The 14,609-nt window shown below is 67.4% G+C and overlaps 6 non-coding genes across 6 annotated transcripts; all 6 read right to left on the bottom strand.

Moving 5' to 3' along the window:
• Positions 1–1,852: 1,852 nt before the first annotated feature.
• On the bottom strand, positions 1,853–1,971 carry LOC141412800 (5S ribosomal RNA). Its single transcript, XR_012437642.1, has one exon. It is a non-coding gene; the product is annotated as a 5S ribosomal RNA (ribosomal RNA).
• Positions 1,972–4,118: 2,147 nt separating this feature from the next.
• On the bottom strand, positions 4,119–4,237 carry LOC141412421 (5S ribosomal RNA). The gene has a single exon (XR_012437261.1). It is a non-coding gene; the product is annotated as a 5S ribosomal RNA (ribosomal RNA).
• Positions 4,238–6,380: 2,143 nt separating this feature from the next.
• LOC141412229 (5S ribosomal RNA) lies at positions 6,381–6,499 on the bottom strand. The gene has a single exon (XR_012437068.1). It is a non-coding gene; the product is annotated as a 5S ribosomal RNA (ribosomal RNA).
• Positions 6,500–8,645: 2,146 nt separating this feature from the next.
• LOC141412228 (5S ribosomal RNA) lies at positions 8,646–8,764 on the bottom strand. Its single transcript, XR_012437067.1, has one exon. It is a non-coding gene; the product is annotated as a 5S ribosomal RNA (ribosomal RNA).
• A 2,156-nt stretch (positions 8,765–10,920) lies between these two features.
• LOC141412226 (5S ribosomal RNA) lies at positions 10,921–11,039 on the bottom strand. The gene has a single exon (XR_012437065.1). It is a non-coding gene; the product is annotated as a 5S ribosomal RNA (ribosomal RNA).
• A 2,144-nt stretch (positions 11,040–13,183) lies between these two features.
• On the bottom strand, positions 13,184–13,302 carry LOC141412225 (5S ribosomal RNA). The gene has a single exon (XR_012437064.1). It is a non-coding gene; the product is annotated as a 5S ribosomal RNA (ribosomal RNA).
• Positions 13,303–14,609: the final 1,307 nt, after the last annotated feature.

The following is a 14,609-nucleotide window of genomic DNA, read 5'->3' as shown; positions in this document are numbered from 1 at the left end:
GGGACGCACAGCTCGGGCCAGGGCAAGCAGCCGCCCTGCTCCGTCGCCTCCTGGAGCCGTATCCTTGGGTGGGTGCGTGGCTCCCAGCGGAGGTCTCGGGGACCCTTCCGGTCCTCTTCGTCCGGAAAGCGCCACTGCCCCTCCAGCCCATCAGGAAAACGGCAGCCGCGCCCTTCGCCGACCCGCTCCGCCCTCCTCCACACTCAGGGCCTGGGGCTGCGGGGCTGAATCGTGAGGCTTTCCAGCCCAGGACTTCACCTCTGGCCCCTTTCACACCCGGGATCTTGGGAAGAAGAAACAAAACCAAACACAGCCAAAGCCATCTCCTCCGACCCGGGGCCCCTCCACATCCCTTCCGATCCCAGGTTCCTGCGGCCTCCCGGGGCGTTTCTCCCAGGCAGGCCTTCGCGGCCACTACACGGGGCTGAGCACTCGAGTCCTCGGGCGTCACGGGGCCCGCGGCCATGCCAAGCACGCACGACTCCCGGGTCTCGTCTGCTCCTGGGTGCCCTGGGCCTCTTCCCTGTGCCGCTGCTGGGTCTTGTGCCCCTGCTTGGCCTCCTTCAGACCCGGCCCCGTGCTACGCGGCCACGTGCTACAGGATCGTGCCAGCAGAACTGGCCCTGGCTGAGCCCCGTACCCACCCTCCTGCCATCCCTGGCCCTGCTAGCAAATGGCAGAGATCCTCTGGCCTCCGAGCCCAGACAAAAATCCTGATGCAGTTGGCCGAGGGGCCGCAAACCAAGGCTTCGCTTGTTCCCGCTCAGGCCCCAGCCATACCCTCTTGTCCTTCGGCTGCTAGTGTGTGGGGTGGGGGAGAGGAGGGTGCGTCCCCGTGCGTGCGTGCGTGGTCTGGGTGTCTCTGCGTGGAGTGTGTGTGTGTGTGTGTGTGTGTTAGATGCCGTGCCTGGTGTAGGTGGGGAAGAGCAAGCCCTCACGCACAGAGCCCCATCACACACTGGTGCCGGGCCGAGGGGGTCAATCTGCTCGGCCTGATTGCGTTGGGCATACATTGCAGAAGGTGGGTTTTCCAAGGCGGAGCAGAGGGTCCCGGCACCTGAGGTTGTCCACGGGGAGAATGTCTGTTCCACGGGGGCAAGCGGTCCCTTCCGTCGTGCCCAAGCCCATGTGACCCCGAAGGCCAGGTGGCCCCGGTCCTTGAGCTGACTGAGGAGTGCTTTGAGACCCGGAGGGTGGCACAGGCGACTGGGCGCCAGCGGGGGCCCTCCCTCCCTTTGAGCGGGACGGGGAGCTGCCGCTGGCATCCGGAGCTCTGGCGGCCTGCGCCCTCTGTCCCTGTGACCGCAGGCTCTGCCGTGGGAGGCGGGATCCCACGTAGAGGTCGCGCGCTGGCTGCCCTGTCTTGGGTTGAGCGACGGAGCGCGACGTGGAGCAGCACCCGACTGAGGCTCCCTGCTTCTCTGTCCCCTGGCGTCTTGCGCTGCACCCAGTGCACCACCTTGTGGCGAGCCCAGGTGTGGCACGTCCCGCTGTGGGGCCCGTTGGGGTGCAGTACCCACTTTCTCATGGCTTCCGCACGTCCCTCCCCGCCCGCCTGGAGGGCAGTTGGGGAGCGGTCCCCAACGTGGCCTGGGACCAACCTCGCTGGTGACCCGTGTCACGGGCGCGCGCCCCAGGAGAGTGTGGGGAGGGGAGAGGATTCGGGGACGTAGCTGTGAGGATTCGGTGTGCGTGGGTCTGGCGGGTGGCCCGGACGGGGTCGGGGTCATGGTCACGGTGGGTCGTTGTGGTGGTGGTGGTGGTGGTGGTGCTGGGGGTGGTGGTGGTGGTGGGGGGGGTGGTGGCGAAGTCCCCGAAGAAAAAAAGGAGCAGCGAGGGAGGGAGGAGCAAAAGCCTACAGCACCCGGTATTCCCAGGCGGTCCCCCGTCCAAGTACTAACCAGGCCCGACCCTGCTTAGCTTCCGAGATCAGACGAGATCGGGCACGTTCAGGGTGGTATGGCCGTAGACGCTAGCCGCCGCCTCCGGGAGCCCCAAGAGCCTGCCGAGGGCCCCGGCGTGCGTCTCCACGCTGCTCTCCTGGCACGGCTGGGAGTCCGGGTGGGGGCTGGCAGCCCGGGGCCAGCGGCCAGAAGCCCCGCGCGCCTGCTCGGGCAGCCGGTCTCGCCCAAGTGGCCGCTGGGTGGCTTTCTTCCCGAGGTGTCCTGCTGCCAGGACGAGGGTCAAGTTTTCTCGGGGGAAAATTTCTCAGTGCTCTCGGGCGCTTGTTCTTCTGGGAATGTCCACTGCTGTGGCCAAGGCGGGGGACGCACAGCTCGGGCCAGGGCAAGCAGCCGCCCTCCTCCGTCGCCTCCTGGAGCCGTATCCTTGGGTGGGTGCGTGGCTCCCAGCGGAGGTCTCGGGGACCCTTCCGGTCCTCTTCGTCCGGAAAGCGCCACTGCCCCTCCAGCCCATCAGGAAAACGGCAGCCGCGCCCTTCGCCGACCCGCTCCGCCCTCCTCCACACTCAGGGCCTGGGGCTGCGGGGCTGAATCGTGAGGCTTTCCAGCCCAGGACTTCACCTCTGGCCCCTTTCACACCCGGGATCTTGGGAAGAAGAAACAAAACCAAACACAGCCAAAGCCATCTCCTCCGACCCGGGGCCCCTCCACATCCCTTCCGATCCCGGGTTCCTGCCGGCCTCCCGGGGCGTTTCTCCCAGGCAGGCCTTCGCGGCCACTACACGGGGCTGAGCACTCGAGTCCTCGGGCGTCACGGGGCCCGCGGCCACGCCAAGCACGCACGACTCCCGGGTCTCGTCTGCTCCTGGGTGCCCTGGGCCTCTTCCCTGTGCCGCTGCTGGGTCTTGTGCCCCTGCTTGGCCTCCTTCAGACCCGACCCCGTGCTACGCGGCCACGTGCTACAGGATCGTGCCAGCAGAACTGGCCCTGGCTGAGCCCCGTACCCACCCTCCTGCCATCCCTGGCCCTGCTAGCAAATGGCAGAGATCCTCTGGCCTCCGAGCCCAGACAAAAATCCTGATGCAGTTGGCCGAGGGGCCGCAAACCAAGGCTTCGCTTGTTCCCGCTCAGGCCCCAGCCATACCCTCTTGTCCTTCGGCTGCTCGTGTGTGGGGTGGGGGAGAGGAGGGTGCGTCCCCGTGCGTGCGTGCGTGGTCTGGGTGTCTCTGCGTGGTTTGTGTGTGTGTGTGTGTGTGTGTGTTAGATGCCGTGCCTGGTGTAGGTGGGGAAGAGCAAGCCCTCACACACAGAGCCCCATCACACACTGGGGCCGGGCCGAGGGGGTCAATCTGCTCGGCCTGATTGCGTTGGGCATACATTGCAGAAGGTGGGTTTTCCAAGGCGGAGCAGAGGGTCCCGGCACCTGAGGTTGTCCACGGGGAGAATGTCTGTTCCACGGGGGCAAGCGGTCCCTTCCGTCGTGCCCAAGCCCATGTGACCCCGAAGGCCAGGTGGCCCCGGTCCTTGAGCTGACTGAGGAGTGCTTTGAGACCCGGAGGGTGGCACAGGCGACTGGGCGCCAGCGGCGGCCCTCCCTCCCTTTGAGCGGGACTGGGAGCTGCCGCTGGCATCCGGAGCTCTGGCGGCCTGCGCCCTCTGTCCCTGTGACCGCAGGCTCTGCCGTGGGAGGCGGGATCCCACGTAGAGGTCCCGCGCTGGCTGCCCTGTCTTGGATTGAGCGACGGAGCGCGACGTGGAGCAGCACCCGACTGAGGCTCCCTGCTTCTCTGTCCCCTGGCGTCTTGCCCTGGACCCAGTGCACCACCTTGTGGCGAGCCCAGGTGTGGCGCGTCCCGCTGTGGGGCCCGCTGGGGTGCAGGACCCACTTTCTCATGGCTTCCGCACGTCCCTCCCCGCCCGCCTGGAGGGCAGGTGGGGAGCGGTCCCCAACGTGGCCTGGGACCAACCTCGCTGGTGACCCGTGTCGCGGGCGCGCGCCCCAGGAGAGTGTGGGGAGGGGAGAGGATTCGGGGACGTAGCTGTGAGGATTCGGTGTGCGTGGGTCTGGCGGGTGGCCCGGACGGGGTCGGGGTCGTGGTCACGGTGGGTCGTTGTGGTGGTGGTGGTGGTGGTGGTGCTGGGGGTGGTGGTGGTGGTGGGGGGGGTGGTGGCGAAGTCCCCGAAGACAAAAGGAGCAGCGAGGGAGGGAGGAGCAAAAGCCTACAGCACCCGGTATTCCCAGGCGGTCCCCCATCCAAGTACTAACCAGGCCCGACCCTGCTTAGCTTCCGAGATCAGACGAGATCGGGCGCGTTCAGGGTGGTATGGCCGTAGACGCTAGCCGCCGCCTCCGGGAGCCCCAAGAGCCTGCCGAGGGCCCCGGCGTGCATCTCCACGCTGCTCTCTTGGCAAGGCTGGGAGTCCGGGTGGGGGCTGGCAGCCCGGGGCCAGCGGCCAGAGGCCCCGCGCGCCTGCTCGGGCAGCCGGTCTCGCCCAGGTGGCCGCTGGGTGGCTTTCTTCCCGAGGTGTCCTGCTGCCAGGACGAGGGTCAAGTTTTCTCGGGGGAAAATTTCTCAGTGCTCTCGGGCGCTTGTTCTTCTGGGAATGTCCACTGCTGTGGCCAAGGCGGGGGACGCACAGCTCGGGCCAGGGCAAGAAGCCGCCCTCCTCCGTCGCCTCCTGGAGCCGTATCCTTGGGTGGGTGTGTGGCTCCCAGCGGAGGTCTCGGGGACCCTTCCGGTCCTCTTCGTCCGGAAAGCGCCACTGCCCCTCCAGCCCATCAGGAAAACGGCAGCCGCGCCCTTCGCCGACCCGCTCCGCCCTCCTCCACACTCAGGGCCTGGGGCTGCGGGGCTGAATCGTGAGGCTTTCCAGCCCAGGACTTCACCTCTGGCCCCTTTCACACCCGGGATCTTGGGAAGAAGAAACAAAACCAAACACAGCCAAAGCCATCTCCTCCGACCCGGGGCCCCTCCACATCCCTTCCGATCCCGGGTTCCTGCCGGCCTCCCGGGGCGTTTCTCCCAGGCAGGCCTTCGCGGCCACTACACGGGGCTGAGCACTCGAGTCCTCGGGCGTCACGGGGCCCGCGGCCACGCCAAGCACGCACGACTCCCGGGTCTCGTCTGCTCCTGGGTGCCCTGGGCCTCTTCCCTGTGCCGCTGCTGGGTCTTGTGCCCCTGCTTGGCCTCCTTCAGACCCGGCCCCGTGCTACGCGGCCACGTGCTACAGGATCGTGCCAGCAGAACTGGCCCTGGCTGAGCCCCGTACCCACCCTCCTGCCATCCCTGGCCCTGCTAGCAAATGGCAGAGATCCTCTGGCCTCCGAGCCCAGACAAAAATCCTGATGCAGTTGTCCGAGGGGCCGCAAACCAAGGCTTCGCTTGTTCCCGCTCAGGCCCCAGCCATACCCTCTTGTCCTTCGGCTGCTCGTGTGTGGGGTTGGGGAGAGGAGGGTGCGTCCCCGTGCGTGCGTGCGTGGTCTGGGTGTCTCTGCGTGGTGTGTGTGTGTGTGTGTGTGTGTTTTAGATGCCGTGCCTGGTGTAGGTGGGGAAGAGCAAGCCCTCACGCACAGAGCCCCATCACACACTGGGGCCGGGCCGAGGGGGTCAATCTGCTCGGCCTGATTGCGTTGGGCATACATTGCAGAAGGTGGGTTTTCCAAGGCGGAGCAGAGGGTCCCGGCACCTGAGGTTGTCCACGGGGAGAATGTCTGTTCCACGGGGGCAAGCGGTCCCTTCCGTCGTGCCCAAGCCCATGTGACCCCGAAGGCCAGGTGGCCCCGGTCCTTGAGCTGACTGAGGAGTGCTTTGAGACCCGGAGGGTGGCACAGGCGACTGGGTGCCAGCGGCGGCCCTCCCTCCCTTGAGCGGGACGGGGAGCTGCCGCTGGCATTCGGAGCTCTGGCGGCCTGTGCCCTCTGTCCCTGTGACCGCAGGCTCTGCCGTGGGAGGCGGGATCCCACGTAGAGGTCGCGCGCTGGCTGCCCTGTCTTGGGTTGAGCGACGGAGCGCGACGTGGAGCAGCACCCGACTGAGGCTCCCTGCTTCTCTGTCCCCTGGCGTCTTGCCCTGGACCCAGTGCACCACCTTGTGGCGAGCCCAGGTGTGGCGCGTCCCGCTGTGGGGCCCGAAGGGGTGCAGGACCCACTTTCTCATGGCTTCCGCACGTCCCTCCCCGCCCGCCTGGAGGGCAGTTGGGGAGCGGTCCCCAACGTGGCCTGGGACCAACCTCGCTGGTGACCCGTGTCGCGGGCGCGCGCCCCAGGAGAGTGTGGGGAGGGGAGAGGATTCGGGGACGTAGCTGTGAGGATTCGGTGTGCGTGGGTCTGGCGGGTGGCCCGGACGGGGTCGGGGTCGTGGTCACGGTGGGTCGTTGTGGTGGTGGTGGTGGTGGTGGTGCTGGGGGTGGTGGTGGTGGTGGGGGGGTGGTGGCGAAGTCCCCGAAGACAAAAGGAGCAGCGAGGGAGGGAGGAGCAAAAGCCTACAGCACCCGGTATTCCCAGGCGGTCTCCCATCCAAGTACTAACCAGGCCCGACCCTGCTTAGCTTCCGAGATCAGACGAGATCGGGCGCGTTCAGGGTGGTATGGCCGTAGACGCTAGCCGCCGCCTCCGGGAGCCCCAAGAGCCTGCCGAGGGCCCCGGCGTGCGTCTCCACGCTGCTCTCCTGGCACGGCTGGGAGTCCGGGTGGGGGCTGGCAGCCCGGGGCCAGCGGCCAGAGGCACCGCACGCCTGCTCGGGCAGCCGGTCTCGCCCAGGTGGCCGCTGGGTGGCTTTCTTCCCGAGGTGTCCTGCTGCCAGGACGAGGGTCAAGTTTTCTCGGGGGAAAATTTCTCAGTGCTCTCGGGCGCTTGTTCTTCTGGGAATGTCCACTGCTGTGGCCAAGGCGGGGGACGCACAGCTCGGGCCAGGGCAAGCAGCCGCCCTCCTCCGTCGCCTCCTGGAGCCGTATCCTTTGGTGGGTGCGTGGCTCCCAGCGGAGGTCTCGGGGACCCTTCCGGTCCTCTTCGTCCGGAAAGCGCCACTGCCCCTCCAGCCCATCAGGAAAACGGCAGCCGCGCCCTTCGCCGACCCGCTCCGCCCTCCTCCACACTCAGGGCCTGGGGCTGCGGGGCTGAATCGTGAGGCTTTCCAGCCCAGGACTTCACCTCTGGCCCCTTTCACACCCGGGATCTTGGGAAGAAGAAACAAAACCAAACACAGCCAAAGCCATCTCCTCCGACCCGGGGCCCCTCCACATCCCTTCCGATCCCGGGTTCCTGCCGGCCTCCCGGGGCGTTTCTCCCAGGCAGGCCTTCGCGGCCACTACACGGGGCTGAGCACTCGAGTCCTCGGGCGTCACGGGGCCCGCGGCCACGCCAAGCACGCACGACTCCCGGGTCTCGTCTGCTCCTGGGTGCCCTGGGCCTCTTCCCTGTGCCGCTGCTGGGTCTTGTGCCCCTGCTTGGCCTCCTTCAGACCCGGCCCCGTGCTACGCGGCCACGTGCTACAGGATCGTGCCAGCAGAACTGGCCCTGGCTGAGCCCCGTACCCACCCTCCTGCCATCCCTGGCCCTGCTAGCAAATGGCAGAGATCCTCTGGCCTCCGAGCCCAGACAAAAATCCTGATGCAGTTGGCCGAGGGGCCGCAAACCAAGGCTTCGCTTGTTCCCGCTCAGGCCCCAGCCATACCCTCTTGTCCTTCGGCTGCTCGTGTGTGGGGTGGGGGAGAGGAGGGTGCGTCCCCGTGCGTGCGTGCGTGGTCTGGGTGTCTCTGCGTGGTGTGTGTGTGTGTGTGTGTGTGTGTGTTAGATGCCGTGCCTGGTGTAGGTGGGGAAGAGCAAGCCCTCACGCACAGAGCCCCATCACACACTGGGGCCGGGCCGAGGGGGTCAATCTGCTCGGCCTGATTGCGTTGGGCATACATTGCAGAAGGTGGGTTTTCCAAGGCGGAGCAGAGGGTCCCGGCACCTGAGGTTGTCCACGGGGAGAATGTCTGTTCCACGGGGGCAAGCGGTCCCTTCCGTCGTGCCCAAGCCCATGTGACACCGAAGGCCAGGTGGCCCCGGTCCTTGAGCTGACTGAGGAGTGCTTTGAGACCCGGAGGGTGGCACAGGCGACTGGGCGCCAGCGGCGGCCCTCCCTCCCTTTGAGCGGGACGGGGAGCTGCCGCTGGCATCTGGAGCTCTGGCGGCCTGCGCCCTCTGTCCCTGTGACCGCAGGCTCTGCCGTGGGAGGCGGGATCCCACGTAGAGGTCGCGCGCTGGCTGCCCTGTCTTGGGTTGAGCGACGGAGCGTGACGTGGAGCAGCACCCGACTGAGGCTCCCTGCTTCTCTGTCCCCTGGCGTCTTGCCCTGGACCCAGTGCACCACCTTGTGGCGAGCCCAGGTGTGGCGCGTCCCGCTGTGGGGCCCGCTGGGGTGCAGGACCCACTTTCTCATGGCTTCCGCACGTCCCTCCCCGCCCGCCTGGAGGGCAGTTGGGGAGCGGTCCCCAACGTGGCCTGGGACCAACCTCGCTGGTGACCCGTGTCGCGGACGCGTGCCACAGGAGAGTGTGGGGAGGGGAGAGGATTCGGGGACGTAGCTGTGAGGATTCGGTGTGCGTGGGTCTGGCGGGTGGCCCGGACGGGGTCGGGGTCGTGGTCACGGTGGGTCGTTGTGGTGGTGGTGGTGGTGGTGGTGCTGGGGGTGGTGGTGGTGGGGGGGGGGTGGTGGCGAAGTCCCCGAAGACAAAAGGAGCAGCGAGGGAGGGAGGAGCAAAAGCCTACAGCACCCGGTATTCCCAGGCGGTCTCCCATCCAAGTACTAACCAGGCCCGACCCTGCTTAGCTTCCGAGATCAGACGAGATCGGGCGCGTTCAGGGTGGTATGGCCGTAGACGCTAGCCGCCGCCTCCGGGAGCCCCAAGAGCCTGCCGAGGGCCCCGGCGTGCGTCTCCACGCTGCTCTCCTGGCACGGCTGGGAGTCCGGGTGGGGGCTGGCAGCCCGGGGCCAGCGGCCAGAGGCCCCGCGCGCCTGCTCGGGCAGCCGGTCTCGCCCAGGTGGCCGCTGGGTGGCTTTCTTCCCGAGGTGTCCTGCTGCCATGACGAGGGTCAAGTTTTCTCGGGGGAAAATTTCTCAGGGCTCTCGGGCGCTTGTTCTTCTGGGAATGTCCACTGCTGTGGCCAAGGCGGGGGACGCACAGCTCGGGCCAGGGCAAGCAGCCGCCCTCCTCCGTCGCCTCCTGGAGCCGTATCCTTGGGTGGGTGCGTGGCTCCCAGCGGAGGTCTCGGGGACCCTTCCGGTCCTCTTCGTCCGGAAAGCGCCACTGCCCCTCCAGCCCATCAGGAAAACGGCAGCCGCGCCCTTCGCCGACCCGCTCCGCCCTCCTCCACACTCAGGGCCTGGGGCTGCGGGGCTGAATCGTGAGGCTTTCCAGCCCAGGACTTCACCTCTGGCCCCTTTCACACCCGGGATCTTGGGAAGAAGAAACAAAACCAAACACAGCCAAAGCCATCTCCTCCGACCCGGGGCCCCTCCACATCCCTTCCGATCCCGGGTTCCTGCCGGCCTCCCGGGGCGTTTCTCCCAGGCAGGCCTTCGCGGCCACTACACGGGGCTGAGCACTCGAGTCCTCGGGCGTCACGGGGCCCGCGGCCACGCCAAGCACGCACGACTCCCGGGTCTCGTCTGCTCCTGGGTGCCCTGGGCCTCTTCCCTGTGCCGCTGCTGGGTCTTGTGCCCCTGCTTGGCCTCCTTCAGACCCGACCCCGTGCTACGCGGCCACGTGCTACAGGATCGTGCCAGCAGAACTGGCCCTGACTGAGCCCCGTACCCACCCTCCTGCCATCCCTGGCCCTGCTAGCAAATGGCAGAGATCCTCTGGCCTCCGAGCCCAGACAAAAATCCTGATGCAGTTGGCCGAGGGGCCGCAAACCAAGGCTTCGCTTGTTCCCGCTCAGGCCCCAGCCATACCCTCTTGTCCTTCGGCTGCTCGTGTGTGGGGTGGGGGAGAGGAGGGTGCGTCCCCGTGCGTGCGTGCGTGGTCTGGGTGTCTCTGCGTGGTGTGTGTGTGTGTGTGTGTGTGTGTGTGTGTGTGTGTTAGATGCCGTGCCTGGTGTAGGTGGGGAAGAGCAAGCCCTCACGCACAGAGCCCCATCACACACTGGGGCCGGGCCGAGGGGGTCAATCTGCTCGGCCTGATTGCGTTGGGCATACATTGCAGAAGGTGGGTTTTCCAAGGCGGAGCAGAGGGTCCCGGCACCTGAGGTTGTCCACGGGGAGAATGTCTGTTCCACGGGGGCAAGCGGTCCCTTCCGTCGTGCCCAAGCCCATGTGACCCCGAAGGCCAGGTGGCCCCGGTCCTTGAGCTGACTGAGGAGTGCTTTGAGACCCGGAGGGTGGCACAGGCGACTGGGCGCCAGCGGCGGCCCTCCCTCCCTTTGAGCGGGACGGGGAGCTGCCGCTGGTATCCGGAGCTCTGGCGGCCTGGGCCCTCTGTCCCTGTGACCGCAGGCTCTGCCGTGGGAGGCGGGATCCCACGTAGAGGTCGCGCGCTGGCTGCCCTGTCTTGGGTTGAGCGACGGAGCGCGACGTGGAGCAGCACCCGACTGAGGCTCCCTGCTTCTCTGTCCCCTGGCGTCTTGCCCTGGACCCAGTGCACCACCTTGTGGCGAGCCCAGGTGTGGCGCGTCCCGCTGTGGGGCCCGCTGGGGTGCAGGACCCACTTTCTCATGGCTTCCGCACGTCCCTCCCCGCCCGCCTGGAGGGCAGTTGGGGAGCGGTCCCCAACGTGGCCTGGGACCAACCTCGCTGGTGACCCGTGTCGCGGGCGCGCGCCCCAGGAGAGTGTGGGGAGGGGAGAGGATTCGGGGACGTAGCTGTGAGGATTCGGTGTGCGTGGGTCTGGCGGGTGGCCCGGACGGGGTCGGGGTCGTGGTCACGGTGGGTCGTTGTGGTGGTGGTGGTGGTGGTGGTGCTGGGGGTGGTGGTGGTGGTGGGGGGGTGGTGGCGAAGTCCCCGAAGACAAAAGGAGCAGCGAGGGAGGGAGGAGCAAAAGCCTACAGCACCCGGTATTCCCAGGCGGTCTCCCATCCAAGTACTAACCAGGCCCGACCCTGCTTAGCTTCCGAGATCAGACGAGATCGGGCGCGTTCAGGGTGGTATGGCCGTAGACGCTAGCCGCCGCCTCCGGGAGCCCCAAGAGCCTGCCGAGGGCCCCGGCGTGCGTCTCCACGCTGCTCTCCTGGCACGGCTGGGAGTCCGGGTGGGGGCTGGCAGCCCGGGGCCAGCGGCCAGAGGCACCGCACGCCTGCTCGGGCAGCCGGTCTCGCCCAGGTGGCCGCTGGGTGGCTTTCTTCCCGAGGTGTCCTGCTGCCAGGACGAGGGTCAAGTTTTCTCGGGGGAAACTTTCTCAGTGCTCTCGGGCGCTTGTTCTTCTGGGAATGTCCACTGCTGTGGCCAAGGCGGGGGACGCACAGCTCGGGCCAGGGCAAGCAGCCGCCCTCCTCCGTCGCCTCCTGGAGCCGTATCCTTTGGTGGGTGCGTGGCTCCCAGCGGAGGTCTCGGGGACCCTTCCGGTCCTCTTCGTCCGGAAAGCGCCACTGCCCCTCCAGCCCATCAGGAAAACGGCAGCCGCGCCCTTCGCCGACCCGCTCCGCCCTCCTCCACACTCAGGGCCTGGGGCTGCGGGGCTGAATCGTGAGGCTTTCCAGCCCAGGACTTCACCTCTGGCCCCTTTCACACCCGGGATCTTGGGAAGAAGAAACAAAACCAAACACAGCCAAAGCCATCTCCTCCGACCCGGGGCCCCTCCACATCCCTTCCGATCCCGGGTTCCTGCCGGCCTCCCGGGGCGTTTCTCCCAGGCAGGCCTTCGCGGCCACTACACGGGGCTGAGCACTCGAGTCCTCGGGCGTCACGGGGCCCGCGGCCACGCCAAGCACGCACGACTCCCGGGTCTCGTCTGCTCCTGGGTGCCCTGGGCCTCTTCCCTGTGCCGCTGCTGGGTCTTGTGCCCCTGCTTGGCCTCCTTCAGACCCGGCCCCGTGCTACGCGGCCACGTGCTACAGGATCGTGCCAGCAGAACTGGCCCTGGCTGAGCCCCGTACCCACCCTCCTGCCATCCCTGGCCCTGCTAGCAAATGGCAGAGATCCTCTGGCCTCCGAGCCCAGACAAAAATCCTGATGCAGTTGGCCGAGGGGCCGCAAACCAAGGCTTCGCTTGTTCCCGCTCAGGCCCCAGCCATACCCTCTTGTCCTTCGGCTGCTCGTGTGTGGGGTGGGGGAGAGGAGGGTGCGTCCCCGTGCGTGCGTGCGTGGTCTGGGTGTCTCTGCGTGGTGTGTGTGTGTGTGTGTGTGTGTGTTAGATGCCGTGCCTGGTGTAGGTGGGGAAGAGCAAGCCCTCACGCACAGAGCCCCATCACACACTGGGGCCGGGCCGAGGGGGTCAATCTGCTCGGCCTGATTGCGTTGGGCATACATTGCAGAAGGTGGGTTTTCCAAGGCGGAGCAGAGGGTCCCGGCACCTGAGGTTGTCCACGGGGAGAATGTCTGTTCCACGGGGGCAAGCGGTCCCTTCCGTCGTGCCCAAGCCCATGTGACACCGAAGGCCAGGTGGCCCCGGTCCTTGAGCTGACTGAGGAGTGCTTTGAGACCCGGAGGGTGGCACAGGCGACTGGGCGCCAGCGGCGGCCCTCCCTCCCTTTGAGCGGGACGGGGAGCTGCCGCTGGCATCTGGAGCTCTGGCGGCCTGCGCCCTCTGTCCCTGTGACCGCAGGCTCTGCCGTGGGAGGCGGGATCCCACGTAGAGGTCGCGCGCTGGCTGCCCTGTCTTGGGTTGAGCGACGGAGCGTGACGTGGAGCAGCACCCGACTGAGGCTCCCTGCTTCTCTGTCCCCTGGCGTCTTGCCCTGGACCCAGTGCACCACCTTGTGGCGAGCCCAGGTGTGGCGCGTCCCGCTGTGGGGCCCGCTGGGGTGCAGGACCCACTTTCTCATGGCTTCCGCACGTCCCTCCCCGCCCGCCTGGAGGGCAGTTGGGGAGCGGTCCCCAACGTGGCCTGGGACCAACCTCGCTGGTGACCCGTGTCGCGGACGCGTGCCACAGGAGAGTGTGGGGAGGGGAGAGGATTCGGGGACGTAGCTGTGAGGATTCGGTGTGCGTGGGTCTGGCGGGTGGCCCGGACGGGGTCGGGGTCGTGGTCACGGTGGGTCGTTGTGGTGGTGGTGGTGGTGGTGGTGCTGGGGGTGGTGGTGGTGGGGGGGGGGTGGTGGCGAAGTCCCCGAAGACAAAAGGAGCAGCGAGGGAGGGAGGAGCAAAAGCCTACAGCACCCGGTATTCCCAGGCGGTCTCCCATCCAAGTACTAACCAGGCCCGACCCTGCTTAGCTTCCGAGATCAGACGAGATCGGGCGCGTTCAGGGTGGTATGGCCGTAGACGCTAGCCGCCGCCTCCGGGAGCCCCAAGAGCCTGCCGAGGGCCCCGGCGTGCGTCTCCACGCTGCTCTCCTGGCACGGCTGGGAGTCCGGGTGGGGGCTGGCAGCCCGGGGCCAGCGGCCAGAGGCCCCGCGCGCCTGCTCGGGCAGCCGGTCTCGCCCAGGTGGCCGCTGGGTGGCTTTCTTCCCGAGGTGTCCTGCTGCCATGACGAGGGTCAAGTTTTCTCGGGGGAAAATTTCTCAGGGCTCTCGGGCGCTTGTTCTTCTGGGAATGTCCACTGCTGTGGCCAAGGCGGGGGACGCACAGCTCGGGCCAGGGCAAGCAGCCGCCCTCCTCCGTCGCCTCCTGGAGCCGTATCCTTGGGTGGGTGCGTGGCTCCCAGCGGAGGTCTCGGGGACCCTTCCGGTCCTCTTCGTCCGGAAAGCGCCACTGCCCCTCCAGCCCATCAGGAAAACGGCAGCCGCGCCCTTCGCCGACCCGCTCCGCCCTCCTCCACACTCAGGGCCTGGGGCTGCGGGGCTGAATCGTGAGGCTTTCCAGCCCAGGACTTCACCTCTGGCCCCTTTCACACCCGGGATCTTGGGAAGAAGAAACAAAACCAAACACAGCCAAAGCCATCTCCTCCGACCCGGGGCCCCTCCACATCCCTTCCGATCCCGGGTTCCTGCCGGCCTCCCGGGGCGTTTCTCCCAGGCAGGCCTTCGCGGCCACTACACGGGGCTGAGCACTCGAGTCCTCGGGCGTCACGGGGCCCGCGGCCACGCCAAGCACGCACGACTCCCGGGTCTCGTCTGCTCCTGGGTGCCCTGGGCCTCTTCCCTGTGCCGCTGCTGGGTCTTGTGCCCCTGCTTGGCCTCCTTCAGACCCGACCCCGTGCTACGCGGCCACGTGCTACAGGATCGTGCCAGCAGAACTGGCCCTGACTGAGCCCCGTACCCACCCTCCTGCCATCCCTGGCCCTGCTAGCAAATGGCAGAGATCCTCTGGCCTCCGAGCCCAGACAAAAATCCTGATGCAGTTGGCCGAGGGGCCGCAAACCAAGGCTTCGCTTGTTCCCGCTCAGGCCCCAGCCATACCCTCTTGTCCTTCGGCTGCTCGTGTGTGGGGTGGGGGAGAGGAGGGTGCGTCCCCGTGCGTGCGTGCGTGGTCTGGGTGTCTCTGCATGGTGTGTGTGTGTGTGTGTGTGTGTGTGTGTGTGTGTGTTAGATGCCGTGCCTGGTGTAGGTGGGGAAGAGCAAGCCCTCACTCACAGAGCCCCATCACACACTGGGGCCGGGCCGAGGGGTCAATCTGCTCGGCCTGATTGCGT

Source organism: Castor canadensis, chromosome 10, assembly GCF_047511655.1.
Source record: "Castor canadensis chromosome 10, mCasCan1.hap1v2, whole genome shotgun sequence".
NCBI classification, from domain to species: Eukaryota; Metazoa; Chordata; class Mammalia; order Rodentia; family Castoridae; genus Castor; species Castor canadensis.
This window is presented reverse-complemented; position numbering and strand designations above follow the sequence as displayed.